Source organism: Cetorhinus maximus, chromosome 23 (assembly GCF_964194155.1).
Source record: "Cetorhinus maximus chromosome 23, sCetMax3.hap1.1, whole genome shotgun sequence".
Lineage (NCBI taxonomy): Eukaryota > Metazoa > Chordata > Chondrichthyes > Lamniformes > Cetorhinidae > Cetorhinus > Cetorhinus maximus.
In genome coordinates, this window is record NC_135901.1 from 43,062,874 (window position 1) to 43,077,217 (window position 14,344).

Sequence of the window (14,344 nt, forward strand, 5' to 3'; positions counted from 1 at the left end):
AAATGCCTTGGAACATTGTCTTACATTAAAAGTGCTTTATAAATACAAATTGTTGTTGTTGTTTTGGAACATATATCATTGTTCCTTCATCATCACTGGGTGAATAACCTGTAACTCCTTACCTAACAGCATTATGGGAGCACCTTCACCACACGGACTGCAGCGGTTCAAGAAGGTCAAACATCATCTTCTCCACAGGCAACTGGGGATTGGCAAGATTTGCTGGTATCTGTGGAGAGGGAAACAGAGTAAACATTTCAGGGTTCGCAGAATGATTTACAAGGAGTAAAAATGCTGCAGAATTTGATGATCAATATAAGCTCAGAAGTGGAATAGAAGTGGACTATAGTGCAGGAAAAACAATTCTTGACTATGAAAGATACTGTGGGAAGATAAAGCTGGGAACCAGCAGCACATGGTCAGGGGATGGGCAGTAGTGGAAACCTCATTGAGACACAGTCAGCAGAAGTAACAATAAAATACTAAACATAACTCAAATAGATCCATTATTAGAGACAGAGGAAGGTGGACTATGGTAGAGAAGTGATCAGGGAGGGCAGAGGTGAAACAAAGCAATGGATGGACATGGATTCAGATCCTCAGTAAAGGAGCCACACCAGTCCCAGAGACTTGGAACCTCTCACAGAAAACAGAGCACAGCACTAAAAGCTCTAAATTGTAGATGGATGGTGAAAAATACTCGCCTCTGAAACAATATCACCATTTTCAAATTTAAACTCTCCTTCTGGAGCTTGCAGCTGGAAAGATAGCAGAAGCACCGGAATCAGAGAAAAATCTCCCAGTTGAGGAAATACCCGGGGAGCGGGATGATGTCACCGTGTAATTGTCGATGTGTGATGATGTCACAGTGTCATTGTCAATGTGTGATGATGTCACAGTGTAATTGTCAATGTGTGACGATGTCACAGACACAACATCTAGGTCTGTGCAAACCAGTGATCACCACACATTATGAAGGATGTGAGGGTCCTTGAGAGGGGGCAGAGGAGATTTATCAGAATGGGTCGAGGGATGAGGGATTTTAATTGTAAGATTAAATTCAAGAAACTGAGATTGTTTTCCAAGGAGCAAAGGATCTTGAAGGGAGATTTGATAGAGGTGTACAGGATTATGAAAGATAGTTAAATAAGAGCTGTTCCCATTAGCTGATTATGCAAGGATTAAGGGACAGAGATTTAAGATTTTAGGTAAGAGCCACAATGTGAGGAAGAGATTTTTTACCCAGTAACTGAAAATGACATCAATGCTTACATTCAAAGGTTGGTGCTATTCAGGTCCTGGTGAATCAAGAGACTTTCAGATTTTGACGTGATGTTTGGTTTCAGTTTCTCATCTCCCTCAAGCATCCCTTGAGTTCCTCCTCTTCTAACATCCTGTAAATGGAATTCAAAAAATCCATCACGGTCAATCCAGGATTGAAATTCAGAAAGAACAAACATTTCTCTGGGTTTGAGTTTGCTGTGTGTAAATCCTCCCCTTCTAAACCCCTGTAAAAGGAGTTTCCAAAATCCATCCCTGTCAGGCCAGGAGAGAAATTCACAACATTCTCTCACCCGCTCTGAGCAGCTTCAGTCACAGACCAGCACTGCGCATGCTCATGGATCCGACCGCAATGCGCATGCCCCAACACAGTCGGCGCTGCGCATGCGTATGGCTCTGCTGTTGTGAAGATAGGGCACATTCTGCCCCGCAGCGAATGCTGGGTGGCCGCTATGCCATTGAAAGATCACGTTGAGGAACAGAAACCTCTGTCCTGTTATCAGAATACGATGGATGCCATAGGGGCAAGACATAAAATTGTTGAATCAATGACACAGCGGCCAAATTGCTCCGGGGTCCACCGCAATTCTCACCTGGATGCAGAACAAATCCCGACAGGTCGATCTGAACTCAGTGTAGTCTCAGCAGAAGGGGCGTGCTAGTAACATTTTCCCCCTTACATGGAACATTTAAACCATGTCTTGCCAGCATCTCTGCTCTGATTGTGCATCAAATCTTTTGATCTTTTAAAGTTGGATTGTTAACGTGTGGGCAAACTGAATAAAGCTGTTTGCACAAGTGAAGTATCTGAATGGTCTACCACCAGCAAGACTGTGTTGCTGTGTCAGTAAATGGGATGACAGTGAATCCCTTTCCAATTTTAACTGGTGAACAATCTGTTTACAGTGTGAGTTTACCTACACATTTTCAGCTCAGACATGGATTTCGAAATCGACTGGTAATGGGTTCCACATTCTTAACACTACATAAGAAAAAGGAACAGGAGTAGGACTTTCGGCCCCTCAAGCCTGCTCCGCCATTTAATAAGATCATGGCTAACCTGATAGTCACCTGAAATCTGTATCCCACCTATCATTGATAACCTATCACCCCCTTGCTTCCCAATGATATATCGACCTCTGCCTTAAAAATATTCAAAGACTTTGCTTCCACAGCTTTTTTAGGAACAGAGTTCCAAAGTTTCACGACCCTCTGAGAGAAAAAAAATCGCCTCATCTCCATTTCAAATGGGTGACCACTTGTTTTTAATCAGCGATTCCGAGTTCTAGTTTCTTCCACAAGAGGCAACATCCTCTCCAAATGCGCCCTGTCAAGTACCCTGAGGATTTTTCTGTTTCACTGATCAGGTAAAGTAAAGCAAAATACTGCAGATGCTGATTATCTGAAATAAAAACAGAAAATGCTGGAATTCTCAGCAGATCTGGGAGTGACTGTGGAGAGATAGACATGGTTTTCATTTCAGGTCTGTAACCTTTCATCAGAACTGCACTGCATCTGAAATGTTAATCATGCCTCTCAATCCAAAGATGCTGCCAGATGTAGTAAGGGAACTCAAGAAGGAAATGAAAATCCCCTTTGAGGAATCGAATCCAATGCGAATGAAGGGTGAACTGCCCCACTGACCAGAGACAGTCAAGGCACCTTTCCCTTCTATAAGAGGCTGGAACATTGACTCTAATGTTATCAGTGAAATTAACTGATTTGAGACATTGAAAGGATTCTCGTTACTGCACATCAGGAATTCAAAACTAATATCGGCTTCGGGACAATCAGAATGCTTGGTATCAGACAAGACAATGAAAGGCTCGAAGGGAGATGGCACCGGTTGTAGGAGAGCTGGTTCCCGGTGACATGGATGTGTCTGCAGTGGGTGGGATCAGACTGTTTCCATGTATCTGGAATGAATGTCCCACCCTTTATTTTGGAAGAGTAAAACTGACAGAGCGTGATAGCTATCTGGGTAGCGGCATTCTGAACATTAGACTCAGTGACACCCTGGTTTGGAAACCTTGTCAGTTAGGTTTGTGTAAGTGTCTGTGGCGCAATTGGTCACCCAGGGGGTGAAGATTTTTACTGTTCTTCCCCCTCATCATTAATCATTGTCACACAGTCCCGGGTTGTCATTGGGTACTTGGGCTGCAGGATATCATCCCCAAAACGGTGGCAGGTCTTCTGTTGTCCAGTGAGCTCCCACAAAAACAGCTTCTTTTTAAAATTACGTTTTCTGTCAAATACAATGAGAAAAGACTTGGACCCACTCTGTACCTTCATCTAACCCATTAGAAATCCATGAAATTATTGGAATCAAACGAACCCCTCAATTATTCTCTCTTCCTCAGCTCCACAGTGAGTGAGACAGGGAAAAACAGCAAAGCAGCAATATTCCGGCCCTGCACTCTCCAATCACCCACTGCCAGCAGAAAGCAGCGACGGCAGCTTCAATCAGCGGGTTACTGCCCATCCCTGGAACGCAAGATACTCCAACCCGGGCCAAACCTCCCAATACAACGAGCACAGGCTCAGGGAAAACCTCCGAACAGAATTTACAGAATACCCGAGTGACTAAGTCACAAATAAAAGTCACACCAACTTTCTAAACTTTTCACTGTAAAATTCCTTCATTTTATTGAAAATCTGACTGTTGTGAATCTGAAAATGAGCACCATGGGATTTGTGTTACCAAGTGACTTGTTTTCCATTGTTTGCCCGTCAGGTTTGCAATTCAAATTGTGTTGGATATTGAAGCGATTCTGATTTCAAAATGAGGACACGAAGCAGGTAAATATTAAATCCAGGAGAAAATCCTGAGGAAAATGGATCACAGTATTTGGAAGGAGGTGCAGCTAAGAAGCAGAAGATGTGAATGATGTGATTGATGATTGAGGGGAATGCATTTCAACTTTGGGGCATTTGTAGGCCAATTACGTTCCACACTTTAAAATTCCGGTCAAGCTGAGGTATCAGGTAGAAAGCAACAGGTTTAACTATGTATTTTGGGATGAAAAACATGTTTTCATGTTCCTGATTGACTTAGTCGGCAGAGCATGAGAATGTTAATCTCTCGGTCATGGGTTCGAGCCCCACACTGGGCGCTGTAATACTTTAAAAATCTGAATAAAAGTCGTACTGTCTGGAAACATTGACCCTCGCTCCAGCTGCTCAGTTTTTCTAGCATATGCTGCTTTTGTTTCAGATTTCCATCATTCACAGTAATTTGCTTTTATCTTTTTAATTTGAAATCTTGCTGCTTAAATAAAACACCAACTGATCACTGCGGCTCCTGTGAAACTTACATGGCAGACATTCATCACTGAAAGCAACTGACACACATCAAATTCAAAGTACTTTCATGTCGCATCTCTTTCTGCTTCTGTCTCGCCCCCAGCTCCCTCTGCCCTTCCAGCTCCCAGGTCAATTAGCTGCTTGATGCAGACACAGTCAATTCGTGGGAATGGGTAAAACTCGTGGGTAAAGAGACACCTGGATCTCATCTTCCTGATTCTCCCAGATACTGATTACAGGAATGTGCACAGTGCCGATTATCCACAGTCACTCTCCTCCCAGTTCAGCTTTTTGATTGATTTTCACACTGGGTTTCAATGTTAAGAAAGCAGAGCTGTGATCAGCTTATATTGTTCAGCAGATGCACTGCATGAAGGTACATAACAGGCTGATGGTCACAGTGCTCTTTGGATGTGGTGAGCTCCAGTGAAGGATTGGCACCATTAATGTGTCGCTCAATTAGTCTCGTGACAAATCTCGTGCTGGAACTGACAAGAAAACTCGCAGAATTTGCTCCGTGTTTAGGTTTCAAAAGAGCCGAATACAAGGTAAGACAGCGCATCTCGCTCGAGTGGGTCATAAAATGGCAGAACGACCCGTGCTATTGCTATAAAATTATAGAAAGTTACAGCACAGAAAGAGGCCATTCGGCCGGGCGTGCTGCTTTCAAAGAGCAGTAGTGATTGTTTGATCCATCAAGAGTGATATTTGTGCCGGTGCAAACAGTAGGCAGCAAAATTCGTACTTCTCCCACCCATACTTTGCCTCACACCAACATTTCTATAGTCAGTACTTTGCAACTTTTCCTCTTCCTTCATTCCCTCACTCCACTTGAACCAAGTGTGATGTTTTCCAGCTCTGAGGCGAAACTTAAACTCTCACTTCTCTGATTTTGATGGAGCTTTTAAACGTTTCCAGTCAATGAATAACCAACACTCGTTCCAACAAATTGACATTCCCTGACCGGGAATCAAATGCGGGCCGCAGCGCTGAGAGCGCCGCATCCTAACCATGAGACCACCAGTGAAGCTGCACCAATAATTTTCGATTTGGCTTATCTACGCTGCTTTTGCCGATTGTTTTTCAGCTCAGATCTCTTTCACCACAAAACTGCCTGTTTAGGTTCACGATAAACGACTTCTTCAGCCAATGAAAACAACGGTTTCTGTGATCTGGAACATGAAATTGACAGTGAGGTAAATAGCCCCACAAGCTGCTCATGTATAACTTTCAATTTCCAAAACCCTCCACCCTATTCGCCGTTGGTCCAATGGAAGCGCCGATTCCCAGTCACTGGACATCAGGGAAACTACCAACAAGGCTTGACGTTTGCATTATGGAGGCAACTTATGACATTTTCTTTTTCATTCCCGATCTCTTTTATCAAAGAAAACTTTCTCCGACCAATTGGTCTGTTTGGGTTGAACACAAGTGACTTCTTCCCCAATGAGAAGAACCATTGCTGATGGCTGGAACATGAAATCGGTACTTTCCTCCTTTAAGACAGTTCTTAAAGCCTCCCCCTTTGACCGAGCTTTTAGCCATCTGACCGAATATGTGTCTCGGTGTCACACTTTGATATATAATGCTCCTGGGGAACACCTTGTGACGTTTCATTAGGTTAAAGGCGCTTCATAAATATAAGTTGTTGTTGTTGTAGCATATATATAGAAAGGATCAGTCTCCAGTTTTATCTTTCACGCTGATGCTTTCCTCTGTGACATTTTAACATGAATTCCGCACAACTCATGTGAATGAAGTTTGCGACGTTAAGAACTTTTTCACCCCCTCAGGGATCTGAGCCACATTGACAATCACAGAGGAACCAACACAGAGAGAAAAACACCGAGAGTGACAGAGGCCTAAGGAGAGACACACACCCAGAAAGCAAGGATGTCACTAACTTGGCTCAGTGTTTGTTCTATTTCCGAAAGCAAATTTCCTGAATGCTGACAAATGAATGGGAATCAGAAAATACAGACCCATTTGGATAGGTTTCCTTCTAATCAACTGATAACTAATTTGGTTAAAATCAAAAATGTTGAAAACTTTAGTCAGCAGGATTCCAACCCTTGTGTTCATATTTACAACAAACGTAAATTGTCGAACTTTCGCTCACACTCAAATAAACAAGCTTGGATAATGCTCTCGCCAGGTTTCAAACCGCAGCTCCATCACATGTGAAGCGAATATGACCCCACTCGCCTCTATAAACCCTGCGCTGTGAAGATCCCAGTGGAGCTGTCTGGAATGTTAAACGGTGACGTCATGCAGCATCACTTTGGGTCTTTGTTTTGAAGAAATGGAATTCGGCTGTTCTCATTAGGAATGCTGGAGACAGACTGATCAACAATGTCATCATCAAATGGCACAGCGCAGTAACAGGACCTTCCACCCATGGTGTCTTTGTCAGTTTTGCACACAGAGCTTTATAATTAACGACAATTTCCTTCTCTTTCTTCTTAACCCTGTTTCTTTTTCACTTTCAAGCCATTGTTCAATTCCCATTTGGAAACTTGGTGTTAAGAAAACCAATATTGAAAGCTTCAGCTGGTTCCTCACCTGAGCAAATACGTCAGACTTGCTCCAGACACTGACGTTTGCAGAGCTTTACTTTGGGCAGAAGAACAAGGCAATATAATTTGCAGGCTGACATGAATGATTTTTTTAAATTCATTCACGGGATGTGGGCTTTACTGTCTGGGCAAACATTTATTGCCCATCCCAAATTGCCCTTGGGAAGGTGATCTGCCTTCTTGAACCGCTGCAATCCATGTGGTATAGGTACACCCACAGTGCTGTTAGGAAGGGAGTTCCAGGATTTTGACCCAGTGACAGTGAAGGAACGGCAATATATTTCCTAGTCAGGATGGTGAGTGACTTGGAGGGGAACTTCCAGATGGTGGTGTTCCTATCTATCTGCTGACCTTGTTGTTATAGCTGGTAACGATCGTGGGTTTGGACGCTGCTGTCTAAGGAGCCTTGGTGAATTCCTGCAGTGCACCTTGTAGATGGTACACACTGCTGCTACTGCGCGTCGTTGGTGAAGAGAGTGAATGTGGATGTGGTGCCAGTCAAGCAGACTGCTTTGCCCTGGATGGTGTCCATTTTCTTCAGTGTAGCGGGAGCTGCATTCATCCAGGCAAGTAGGGAGCATTTCATCACACTCCAAACTTGCGCCTTGTAGATAGTGGACAGACTTTGGGGAGTCAGGAGGAGACTTACTCGTTGCACGACTCCTAGCCTCTGACCTGCTCTTGGAGCCACAGTGTTTGTACGGCTAGTCCAGTTCAGTTCCTGGTCAATGTTAACCCCAAGGGTGTTGATAGTGCGGGATTTGTGATGGTAATGCCATTGCACATCAAGGGGCGATGTTTGGATTCTCTCGTGTTGGAGATGGTCATTACCTGAGACTTGTCTGGTGTGAATGTTACTTGCTACTTGTCAGCCCAAGCCTGGATTTTATCCAGGCCTTGCTGCATTTGGACATGAACTGCTTCAGTATTTGAAGAGTCGGGTATGGCGCTGAACATTGTGCAATCATCAGCGAGCATCCTCACTTCTGATCATATGATGGAAGGAAGGTCATTGGTGAAGCAGCTGAAGATGGTTGGGCATAGAACACTAGCCTGAGGGAGTCCTGCAGTGATGTCCATGAGCTAAGATGGCTGACCTCCAACAACCACAACCATCTCCCTTTGTGCCAGGTATGACTCCAACAAGCGGGGAGTTTTCCTCTGATTCCCATTGACTCCAGTTTTGCTAGGGCTCCTTGATGCCACACTCGATCAAATGCTGCCTTGATGTCAAAGGCAGTCACTCTCACCACATTTTTGAAGTTCAGCTCTTTTGTCTATGTTTGAACCAAGGCTGTAATGAGGTCAGGAGCTGAGTGGCCCTTGCGGAACCCAAACTGGACATCAGTGAGCAGGTTGTTGCTCAGTCAGTGCCGCTTGATAGCACTGTTGATGACCCCTTCCATTACTTTACCGATGATGGTGAGTAGACTGATGGGGCGGTAATTGGCCAGGTTAGATCATTCTCACTTTTTCATTCCCAATTTGGTGGGAAGAACGAGGAGAGACAGGATAAATTGCAGGGTTCCGTGGAAAAGGCCAGGTAATGGCCATGACAAGATGGGCAGAAAGACTGCTTTCTCTGCTGTAACTTTTATGATTTCATACAACTAATAGTAGAATAGGAACAACTTCTATAGTCGTGGCCGAGTGGTTAAGGCGATGGATTAGAAATCCATTGGGGTTACCCTGCGCAGGTTCGAATCCTGCTGACTACGTTTCCTGTTATTTCTGATTTTAACCACGCACAGACAGAACTAATTGTCGTTTGAATCGAGGAAAAGTGATCCAAACATATCCGTGATCTCTTATGTCCATTGATTGTCAGCCTTCTGCAAATCTCCAGCCGGAAATGGAAAAAAAAAAATGAGCCAATTAGGTGACATGATTTCATCCTGGCATTTGTCTCTCTTTAGGCCTCTGTCAGTCTCGGTGTACACCGCTGTTTGTTTTCCTTTGTGTGGGTCAATGTGGTTCAGTTCCCTGAGGAGGTGAACACATTTTTACGAGAACAAACTGGATTCACATTAGTTGTGCAACTTCACATTACAATGTTACAGTGAAAAATATCAGGATGAAAGAGACAAGAGGAGTCTGTCTCTTTCTATGTATGGACTACAACAACAACTTATATTTATAAAGCTCCTTTTACCTAATGAAACGTCATAAGGCGTTCCCCAGGAGCATTGTATAACAAAGTACAACGCTGAGCCTCATATTCGGTCAGATGACTAAAAGCTCCGTCAAAGGGGGAGGCTTTAAGAACTGTCTTAAAGGAAGAAAGTATCGATTTCATATTCCAGCAAACAGCAATGGTTTTTCTCATTGGCTGAAGACGTCACTTGTGTTCAAATGACACAGACCATTTGGTCAAAGAAACTTGTCCCTGGTAAAAGGGATCTGGAAAGGGAAAATTCCACAAGCAGCCTGCATGTGTCAAACTGCTAGGTTAGTGGTTAGAATGCGGTAATTTTATCAGTACAGCCTGCGTTCGATTCCTGGTTAGGGAGTTGAAACTTATTCCTCCTGGGCGAGCTGTTCAAATCAAAGTGATTGATTTGCTGGTTGAAAATAACACTGTAAAGCTCTGCTAGAAATGATGGAGTGAGAGTGTAAGTTTCACATCAGAGCTGGAAATGTCACAAGGGCAAAACTCGGGAATAAACCCAGAGTCGGAGTGTGGGAGTGAAAATAAAAGAGAAGGACTGTGATAGGTTACAAAGCACTGACTATAGAGCTGGTGGTGCACGGCAGAATATTATTCCCGTGTTACCCATGTCACATGCAGCTCTAATTTCCTGATTTATCCCATGCCCAACATTACCACTACAGTTTGGTGGCCTATAAACAACTCCCACCAATGTTTGCTGCCTCTTGTTGTTTCTTAGCTCCACTCAAACTAATTCCACATCTTGATCCTTCAATCTGAGATCCTCTGTCACTAATGTACCGATCTCGTTCCTTATTAACAGCGCGACCCCACCTCGTTTTCGATTTGTCCATTCTTCCTAAAAGTATTCAGGTCAACCAATCACACTGTTCTTTGAAAGCAGCACACAGGGCCGAATGGCCTTTTTTCTTTGCTGTAACTTTCTGTCATTTTATTTTTCCTAATACCACGGTTAAGATTAATTTTCTTACCTTCCATATGATGCTTTGAATTCAAGACATTCAGCAAATTCAGCGAGTTTTCTTTTCATTTATGGCAGGGAATTTGGAACCGGACTCGTTGAGCGGCAATTAAATGTTCTCAATCGTCAGATGCAGCTCACCGAGTTAAAACAGGCACTGTTAGCATTAGCCTGTTATGTAGATTCTTGCTGTACATCTTCTGAGCTATAAGCTGATCACAGCTCCACTTTCTGAACATTGAAAGACAGTGTGAAAATAAGCACAATTTCAAATCTCAACAACACACATATTTGTGATTTTCTGCGTGTGTCAATGTGGTTCAGTTTCCCATTTTTACCACCCAAACATTGGCCATGTTAGTTCTGTGGCTTCATGTTAAGGTGGTACAGGGAAAAAAAGAGCAGTTTTAAAACATTTCTCTCTTTTCTTTGAGTGGAGACTGTTCAGCAACTAAACCTCCAGATGTTACTGGGTGATGATTGAAGCTTTCACATGATCTTATTAAGTAGCTGAGAACGCTCGAGGGGCCGAATGGCCAATTCCTGATCATAATTTTTTATATTCTAATTCAGTGTGAATGTTGGTGAAGACAATGTTTGTGTCTAATCTGAATGTGGTAGTGAGGCCGAGCATGCTCAGCCGCTGGTTCAGGTTTCGATCTCCCCGGTGATTTGGGCTTCACTCCCACCGCTGCCAAACTTTCTGGTGGTTTGTTATTTGAGGCGCTTCCCAAAAATTCTCCGTGCGGTGAAGGGGCAGCTGATCTGTGCAGTATTGTATATCATTTGGAAGAATGAGGAGAGACAGTGTAAATCCCAGGGTGACTGGAAAAAGGTGGGACAATGACACGGACTGCAAGACCTCCTTTCACTGGAACTCCCTGTATTCATTCTATTATTTTAAACAAACAACATGCAGCCTTTACCCAGTTGTCCGGGCCGAGTGCTGAAGGCATTTTTACACATGGTTCGAATCCTGCCAACTCCCTTTCTTCTCATTCCTGATTGACACAAACTGCCTGCAGAATAAATTATCTGTCAAATGAAAAAGAAAACCACCCAAATACCCCCGTGTTTCTTACTTTTGTTATTCTGAAAACATTCACTACATTTGCAGTCTGAAATGGAACAATAATTGGCCAAGTTGGTGACATCCTTGCTTTCTGGGTGTTTGTCTCTCCTTCGGCCTCTGTCACTCTCGGTGTATGTGTCTGTGTGTGTTCCTCTGTGTGTGCCAATGCGGTTCAGTTCCCCGAGGGGATGGACACATATTCACTTCATAAACTTGATTCACATTAATTGTGCAGCTTCATATTAAAATGTCAAAGAGAAAAATATCAGGATGAAAGATGCAAGAGAGAGTTTGCTATGTTTGGAAGGAGGTGCAGCTAAGAAGTGGAAGATGTGAATGTTATTGATGATTGAGAGGAATGCATTGTAACCTTGGGGCTTTTGTAGGCCGATTATCTCCCACACTTTGAAATTCAGAACAAGCTGAGGCTCCAGGGAGGAAGGAACATTGATCTCCCTGAATTTTTGCATAGGGAACAATGACTCTGCATTCCCGGCTAGCTTACCTGGTAAAGCGTGAGACTCTTAATTTCAGCATCGTGGGTTCGAGACCCACTCTGGGCGCTGCTGTTTTTTTAAAGCTTTGATGGGTGATCCCCAACTCCCCATCCCTCCAGCAGTGTCACCGCTCAAACTGAGTCTCTCTCCATCCCACTTTGTTAATATCACAGTTGCTGGCCTCTGAGTGAAAACAGCCTCGGCTTCACTGGAAGTCGGAGAGCTTCGTGCTTCGGATTTGGTGCTTTCACCGCCGCAGCCCAGGTTCAACTCCTGATCAGGAACTAACTTTTTTCTTCCCGCTGTGTGAACTGACACAATGCACAGGAATTCCTCGTGTAAACTATTAAAGCGAACCTGAAATTTAATGTAGGGAAGTGTGAAGTGATTCATGTTGGTCAGAAGAATGAAGAGAGGCAACATCACATAAAGTGTACCATTCTGAAGGGGCTTCTGTGTTACAGAGCGAGTGGTTAGGATCTGGAATGCACGGCCTGAGAGTGTGAGGGAGACAGATTCAATCGCGGATTTCAAAAGAGAATTGGACAGAAAATTCAGGTCTCCGGGGAAAAGACGGGGGACCATAACATTCTAACATGAAGTTGCACGAATAATGTGAATGAAGTTTGTGATGGTAAAAAAGTGTTCATCCCCACAGGGAACTGAACCACATTGACACACACAGAGGAACACACACAGACACATGCACCGAGAGTGACAGAGGCCTCAGGATCCACAAACACCCAGAAAGTTAGGATGTCACCAGCTTCTCCAATTATTGTTCCATTTCAGACTGCAGATTTGGTGAATGCTTGCCGATGAACGGAAATGAAGAAATGTGGAACAGAAGCCGGAGAAACACACGGGAGTCTTTGGAAAGTTTTTATTCCATTTCACCAACAATTAATTTAATTCTGGATTCATCTAAAATAAGGAGCAGCAGACAGCGAGGATTCAAACCTACACGGGGAGAGCCCAATAGATTTCAAACCCATTGTCTTAACCACTCATCCGCAATTACAAACCTCACATCAATTTCAATCTTGTTCATATGAAATCACAGAAAGGTTATAACAGAGAAAGAGGGAGTTCGGCCCCACATATCCCTAGTCACCCTGCAATTCATACTGCGTCTCCTTGTTCTTCCTGCCAAGATGAAGATCTTAGTACATCACGGCCACGAGCCGATGCTCAGGTGAAGTGACTGAAAGAACAAATCAAATGAAATTTCGATTCGAACCCACGAAGAGAACAGAGGCCAAATAAAACACCTTAACCCAGCCGGCCACGCTCCCACTATCAAAGGTAAACTAACCATTGCCTTGGGTGGTAACAGCTCCAAAATAGAACATAACAAATAGAAGCAGGAATTGGCCATTTGCCTCTCCAGCGCCTCATAGTGTCAGAGAATCAGTGCTAAGACTACACACAGATGGAGGCCATTCAGCCTGGGTCGGAGGAACAAAAGACTCAGGGGAAGGAATGGGACATTCAGCCCCTTGACCCTGCTTCACCATTCATTGAGGTCACGACAAATCTGGTTGTGGTCTCAACTCCGCCTTCCTGCCTGCTCCCCATAACGTTTGACCCCCTTGTCTATCAAAAATCTGTCTAATTCTGGCTTGTGTAAATTCAATGACCAAACCTCTGATGAAAATAATTCCACAGGCGAATGACCCTATGAGAGGAAATAAATCTCCTTAACTCCGTCTGAAAAGGGAGATCTCTTTCTCTTCTGGAAACTAACTCACCTGGTCTCACTCCCCCGCGTTTGTCCCTGGAGACCTGCATTATGTCCAATTCTCTTTTGAAATCCGCGTTTGAATCTGCCTCCCACCCACACTCTCACGTAGTGCATTCCAGATCCTAACCACTCGCTGTGTAACAGAGAAACCCCTTTAGAATTACCGGCTTCGGGACTATCAGAATACTTGGTAACAGACAAAACACGGAAAGACTCGAAGGGAGACGGCACCGGTTGTAGGAGAGCTGGTTCCCGGTGACATGGATGTGTCTGCAATGGGTGGGATCAGACTTTTTCCATGTGCCCACAATGAATGTCCCAACCTTTATTTGGGAAGAGTAAAACTGATAGGGAATAATTGTCATTGCAGTCACGGCAATCTGAAGCTTTCTCTCACTGAGCCATTGGTTTAGGATATCTTACAGAGTGCAAGCTCTTCTATCAAGTCTCTGTGGCGCAATTGGTCAGCGCGTTCGGCTGTTAACCGAAAGGTTGGTGGTTCGAGACCACCCAGGGACGAAGCTGGCACTTTTTTCTCCCCATCATTACTCATTAACGCTCTGATTTGTTTCGGGGCCCTGAAACTACAAGAAAATCCATCCCACCCCCCACGTTGAAAACACGGCTCTCACCCACTGAGTTCCCACACCAAGCTCTGTATATGGATATTCATTTCAGATATAACAAAGAATATGAACAATCGTGAACCCCCATCCAAATTAATAGAGATCTGTGAGGCT

At 43.9% G+C, this 14,344-nt stretch overlaps 2 non-coding genes across 2 annotated transcripts; both read left to right on the forward strand.

The window, feature by feature from the left end:
- The first annotated feature begins 8,796 nt into the window (after positions 1-8,796).
- On the forward strand, positions 8,797-8,878 carry trnas-aga (transfer RNA serine (anticodon AGA)). Its single transcript has one exon. It is a non-coding gene; the product is annotated as a tRNA-Ser (tRNA).
- A 5,171-nt stretch (positions 8,879-14,049) lies between these two features.
- On the forward strand, positions 14,050-14,123 carry trnan-guu (transfer RNA asparagine (anticodon GUU)). The gene has a single exon. It is a non-coding gene; the product is annotated as a tRNA-Asn (tRNA).
- Positions 14,124-14,344: the final 221 nt, after the last annotated feature.